The sequence below is a fragment of the Moschus berezovskii genome, chromosome X (genome assembly GCF_049115385.1).
Source record: "Moschus berezovskii isolate FMDL1 chromosome X, NW_MosBer_1.0, whole genome shotgun sequence".
Classification (NCBI taxonomy): domain Eukaryota; kingdom Metazoa; phylum Chordata; class Mammalia; order Artiodactyla; family Moschidae; genus Moschus; species Moschus berezovskii.
The window spans coordinates 15,435,781-15,441,780 of record NC_142488.1 but is presented as its reverse complement, the minus strand read 5'-3'; positions in this window follow the sequence as shown (position 1 = coordinate 15,441,780).

Genomic DNA, 6,000 nt, shown 5'->3' with positions numbered 1-6,000 from the left:
AGCTATGAGGTGTAGCCACAAAGGAAACAAGGAACAAATAAGGTCATTATGTAATGATGAAGGGGTCAATTCATCAGGTATATATAACAACTCTACATATATATGCATCCAACATTGAAGCACCTAAATACATTAAACAAATACCAACAAAACCGAAGTAACAGAGAGCAATACAATACTATTAGAGGACTTTACTACTTCATCTTCACAACAGTTAGAAACCAGACAGAAAACAAGGAAACACTGGACTTGAATTACGCTTTGGAACTACATGAGGTAGTAATCATTTCACAATATACACGTATATTCAATTTTTACTTGTCAATATTCCCTAGAGAAAACTAGGGGGTAAAAAAAGAAATTGTTGGAGTTTCCTGGTGATCCAGTGGTTAAGAATCCACCTGCCAATGCAGGGGACACAGGTTCAGCCTTGGTTTGGGAAGATCCCACATGCTGTGGAGCAACTAAGCCCATGTGCCACAACTACTGAGCCCACGTGCTGCAACTACTAAAGCCTGTACACTTGGAGTCCGTGCTCTGCAACAAGAGAACTCACCACAATGAGAAGCCTGTGCACCGAAATGAAGAGTAGCCCCCCTCGCCCCAACTCGAGAGAGCTGGTGTGCAGCAACAAAGACCCAGTGCAGCCAAAGAAATAAATAAATTTTAACAAAGAAAGAAACTGTTCAAGTAGCAAAGTTCAAACTATCTTTTGTAGTGTGGTGGAGTTTTCTGAAGCTATTTTCTCATAAATAAGAACAAGGCTTCTGAGAGAGGAAAGGTGCTATTTGATCAATTGCACTAAAAGTTGTGACATGACAGGGAAAGCATGAAATGAGTATACATGAGTGTGCACGCTCAGTCGTGTCCAGCTCTTTGAGACCCCCTAAATTGTAGCTCACCAGGCTCCTCTGTCCATGGAATTTTCCAGGCAAGGATACTGGAACAGGTTGTCACTTCCTACTCCAGGGATCTTCCCAACCCAGGGATCAAATGGGGATCTCTTGTGCCTCCTGCACTGACAGGTGGGTTCTTTACCACTGCACCACCTGGGAAGCCCCTGAAATGAGTAAATGACCAAATATATTTGAGACTCTCTATGTGCCTGCAATTGTGCTAGGGATCCACTATGAATGAGACAGGCATAAACTGATTGTCACAAAGCTTACAGCTCCCAGGAAGATAGACAATGAATAAGTGTGAGGAAGGCTGAAAGGAAATGTGAGGCACTTTACTGCAGACCTCATAGGAAGTCATGGTTTCTTTCAGCTTTGGGCAGCCCAATTGGCACCTAAGGCTCTCCCATTAGTAAATGTTTAACTTTGAGTCCACAGTAATGAACTCAGTGGGCTTATCGGAGGCAAGTCACTTATGTTCTCCCAGTCTCACCCTCTCCTCTCTAACATAAGGGAAAATGTTTTCTGATCTATGAAACACCTATGATATTATTTCTTCTGTCAGAGGTATACCATTGAGTAAGTTATGGACGATGAAAATGAAAGGATGTATATTTCTCTCAGTCTGAAATTTTGACATGAGAGCTATTGGGTTTGGTGTAGGAAGAAATTCTGAGCATTTGGATACATGAATGTAGCTTAAAGTATTTCAGCTCTGGTTTTACTATAAGATCATCAGTGGAACCTTTAAAAAAAAGAAAAAAAGTTCTGATATCCAGGTACAGAACCTACAGAGCTGGGTCCCAGGTAATCACATTTTTCAAAATATGTCTAAATAATTCCAGTCAGTTGAAAAATCTGTGCCATTTATTAATAGAAGCCTTCCTCTGTGATCCAGGGGTTTCATGTTTTCTACCAGCATCCAGGAAACTGTGGCTGGCTAACTTGTCAATTTGCAGTAATGGTGAAATGTCAGACCCTGAACAGTTCTTGACAAGATGCTAAAGGGAAGACTTTTGTTTATTTCTTTTTTTTTTTTTTTTAGATAATTAATTTTTTATTGGAGGCAAATTATTTTACAATATTATATTGGTTGGTTTTGCCATACATTGATATGAATTTGCCCCGGGTTTACATAAGTTCCCCCTCCTGAACCGCCCTCCCACCTCCCTCCTCCCTTTATCCTCCCTCTGGGTCATCCCCGCATGCCAGCCCCGAGCATCCTATAACATGCATTGACCCTGAACTAGTGATTCGTTTCACATATGACAACATACGTGTTTCAATGCCATTCTCCCAAATCATCCCACCCTCACCCTCTCCCATAGAGTCCCAAAGACTGTTCTATACATCTGTGTCTCTTTTGCTGTCTCATATACAGGGTTATTATTTGCATCTTTCTAAATTCCATATATATGTGTTAGTATACTGTATTGGTGTTTTTCTTTCTGGCTTACTTCACTCTGTATAATAGGCTCCAGTTTCATCCACCTCATTAGAACTGATTCAAATGTATTCTTTTTAATGGCTGAATAATACTCCATTGTGTATATGTACCAAAGCTTTCTTATCCATTCGTCTGCAGATGGACATCTGGGTTGCTTCCATGTCCTGGCTATTATAAACAGTGCTGCAATGAACATTGGAGTACATGTGTCTCTTTCAATTCTGGTTTCCTCGGTGTGTATGCCCAGGAGTGCGGTTGCTGGATCGTATGGCAGTTCTATTTCCAGTTTTTTAAGGAATCTCCACACATTATTTCTAATGTTTCCTTTCAGTGGCTAGAGCCCTGCCTTTATTGGATACACCTAAATAGGAGGACAGGGGCCTGCCCATGGTCCATCTTCATCTGTTTCTCTTTCCCGCCATGTGTTATTTTCCCCATCATGCCCACAATAGGTGGAGAAATATATCTACTCCTTGAATTCATTTAGCAGGTTCATTTAGCCCCAGCAACAAACGACCTGTTTTACTGGCTTCTGTCTATAACGAAGGTGAGATTTAGGCTTCTAACTATCTTCTGTATTACTCACAGCGCATCAAGCAGATTGGCCTCCCAGTCCCACAGGGGCGACATGGAACAACCTAAGTGGATATTGTGTACGCAGTGGGTTTGTGTCACAGCTGAAAACCCCCAAGTTTTGAAACCTCCATTTTTAAAATAATGGGCTGCAAGCAAACTTGCATGTCCTTTGCCCCAGAGATATTATCTTTATTATATTAGTTAAGAAACAAATTCACTATCTCCTCCAGAGGTAATACTATTTTCCAAGGCTATTGAGTATACAACTGTCCTTGACAAGAACAGTCTGGCATAAAGGCTGTCAGGGTCTCTGCCCACAAGACATGTAGAAATGTGAGAGCATCTTGGAGAATTATCTCTCAAAACATCCATGGATGGTTATATTCATTCTGATTTAAACCTAACCCTACAAGGTAAAGCTTGAGGTAAGTCCATGACCATTAGGTAGCTTTTAAAATTTTACAGTTTGGATCAACTTGATGTTTGGCAGCCTCTAGCCCAAGATACATCTCTTATAACTGTCAAAGGTCGATTTGCCTTGGAAGCAGACTCTAACATGGAGCTTGGGATGCAGGATGCTTTTTAAGGGTGCCCTTGGGACCCACTGCCTATGGAAGGGAAGAAAAGGGAAGGAAGAAGAAATGCAAAAGCAACCAGAGCCTTGGCTGATCCAACCAGGAGCTCTAGAGCCAAAATGGCCCTTCAGAGTTGTCCCCAGTTGTGTTAAAGTGGCCAGACCTTTCTATTCATCAAGGTTGCATCTTATTTTAGTGGGGGAAGGAGACTACATGGTGGTCAAGATGCTGGTGGGGAAAGGGAATGTGATCACCCATGTTACCATCTATTCCTCTGGCATCTGCTGAGATACGCTTGTGTCCCTGTGGTCTTCAGGGTTTCCCTGGTGGCCCAGTGGCTAAGACTCTGTGCTCCCAATGCAAGGGACCTGGGTTAAATCACTGGTTGGGGAACTAGATCCCACATGGCACAACTAAAGATCCCACATGCTGCAACAAAGATCAAAGATACCATGTGACACAACTAAGAACCATCACAGCCAAGTAAATAAATAAATGTTAAAAAAATAAAATCCACACCCTAATCACTTTTCTGATTTTTAACAGATGAATTAGTTTTAGCCTGATTTGGAATGTCACATCAATGGAATCATATAGCATACAATCTTGTGTCTGGCCTTTTTTGCCCCACTCAACAGCAGGTCTTTAAGATCCCAGGAATATTTTTAATTTCACCCTTAAATCATCATGGTATACCTACTCCTTGAGGTCCTTCAAAACTTAGGGCTCTGTAGCCAAAAGCCTGAATTTTTGAAATTCAAGAGCTTCTTCTATGCTCTTTTGCTATATCATATCTTTCCTTTGACAAACATTCATCTCTTTAAGCAAGAAAAGGTCAACAAGTACCAGAAAATGTAGAGGGAATCTGCCAATAGCTCCAAGTACTACCCCATCACAGAGTCAAGAGCAAATTAAGGATTTCAATCCAGGGCCCTCTGACCCTGGGACATCCACTCTTAACAAACACCCCTGAAGTTTTCATGTAAGATTTAAAGAACTGGTTGCTGAGAAGAAAGAAAATGGAGGGTTATTTTGAAATATGAGTTACTATTAATATTTACTAGAGACAAGTGGCAAAAAAAAAAAAAGCATTCCAGACTAAAGCCTTAGAAAGCTAAGTGAGCACTAGTACAATTCAATGAGCACTAAATAAAGAAATTAAGGATCCTCAGTGGACTTCTCTGGCAGTTAACAATCTGCCTGCCAATGCAGGCAACACGTGTCTAGACCTCACACTCCACAAGAGAAGCCGCCACAATGAGAAGCTCACAGACCAACTAGAAAAAGCCTGCACGCAGCAAGGACCCAGCACAGCCAAAACATAAAATAAAATGAAAAAGAATCAGAGGTGAAGATCCTCACAGGTGAGATCAAGCCTTCTGAAAAGTATCCTGATTGAAAAGAGACAGCTGAAACTGAGAAGAAGCATGGCAGAATAAAATAAGCTCCTTTCCCTCATGGTTTGTAGATTAGTTGAGTTGGACTCCGCCACTAACTAGTTGTGCAGCTTTGGACAATTCTTATTTTTCTGAGGCTCAGTCCCCGCAATGGTAAAATGAGAGGATTACAGTAAATAGTCACTAAGCTTCCTTCTAACTCAAAATCACAATAAATCAAGCATTTGTAAGACCCAGTAAATGAGCAAAACAATATTTGTATAATCCAAATTTCCTTGGCAAAGATGCAGGATGTGCTGAGTCAACCACATGGAGGCTTAGTTGTGCTTTCTGTTTCCATAAGAATGACATATTCACTTTGGATCCGCCATATAAGCATGATACAAAAAGAGAAGAAAATGGCTTCAACGTGTTTTTACATGTTTATTAGGTAGCACTAGCAATGAAGTGCTAAAAAGCCTCTTGATAAAAGTGAAAGAGGAGAGTGAAAAGGTTGGCTTGAAGCTCAACATTCAGAAAACTAAGATCATGGCATCTGGTCCCATCACTTCATGGGAAATAGATGGGGAAACAGTGTCAGACTTTATTTTTTGGGGCTTCAAAATCACTGCAGATGCTGATTGCAGCCATGAAATTAAAAGACGCTTACTCCTTGGAAGGAAAGTTATGACCAACCTAGATAGCATATTAAAAAGCAGAGACATTACTTTGCCAACCAAGGTCTGTCTAGTCAAGGCTATGGTTTTTCCAGTGGTCATGTATGGATGTGAAAGTTGGACTGTGAAGAAAGCTGAGCGCCGAAGAATCGATGCTTTTGAACTGTGGTGCTGGAGAAGACTCTTGAGAGTCCCTTGGACTGCAAGGAAATCCAACCAGTCCATTCTAGAGGAGATCAATCCTGGGTGTTCATTGGAAGGACTGATGCTAAAGCTGAAACTCCAATACTTTGGCCACCTCATGCGACGAGTTGACTCACTGGAAAAGACTCTGATGCTGGGAAAGGTTGGGGGCGGGAGGAGAAGGGGACGACAGAGAATGAGATGGCATCACCGACTCGATGGACATGAGTTTGAGTGAACTCCGGGAGTTGGTGATGGACAGGGAGGCCT